Raw genomic sequence first — 660 nt, forward strand, 5'->3', positions numbered from 1 at the left:
AGATGTATCAATGGAAAACAGATTATGATATTATGTTTATGGAAAGTGTCTGAAGTAGATTTTTCATATCAAGTATGAATAAGTGGGCATAGCAATTATTATTTTAGGTGCTGGTGTATTTAAATGTAGCAATTGCATGCAAAAGGGGTATGAAGGAAGGTGATACGAGGTAGCAAATATAGTGCTTGTGCGCATCGACTCTGCCTGAGACTACCAGATCTTATCCAACTATGATGAGACGAGCCCCAAATTGTATTGCGAAATCTGATACACAAACAGATAGCAGTACAGTGGATGCAATGTGTTTTTGTTGAGCAACTAATGGCTTTAGATATAGATACAGACATTTAAAAAGATAACTTGACAATGCTAAATACTAACCACCTGTCAAAATTAACATGCAAGATGTGATTTCAGTATTTCTTTCTAATTTATTAATATTTATGAATGTAAGGAATAACAGTGCTTAATTTTCATGCTAGAATAATAATAGCATGCATTATTGCAAAGATTTGATAAAATCCAGAGTAATTTTCCGTGTTTGAATAATAATTGAACATCTCTCATTAATAAGATAAGCTCTTCTCATTTAACATAGAAAAATAGGGACAGATTGAAGAAATTAAGAAAGATAACCAGAGTTTTTTAACAGCATTAGAC

The 660-nt window shown here is 31.8% G+C and overlaps 1 protein-coding gene across 30 annotated transcripts in view; it reads left to right on the top strand.

Moving 5' to 3' along the window:
• The window catches only part of LOC119582032 (eukaryotic translation initiation factor 4 gamma 1-like), a gene marked incomplete at its 3' end in the record, with an annotated part of 189642 nt that overhangs the window by 186171 nt on the left and 2811 nt on the right, over positions 1-660 (top strand).

This window comes from Penaeus monodon, chromosome 15, assembly GCF_015228065.2.
Source record: "Penaeus monodon isolate SGIC_2016 chromosome 15, NSTDA_Pmon_1, whole genome shotgun sequence".
NCBI classification, from domain to species: Eukaryota; Metazoa; Arthropoda; class Malacostraca; order Decapoda; family Penaeidae; genus Penaeus; species Penaeus monodon.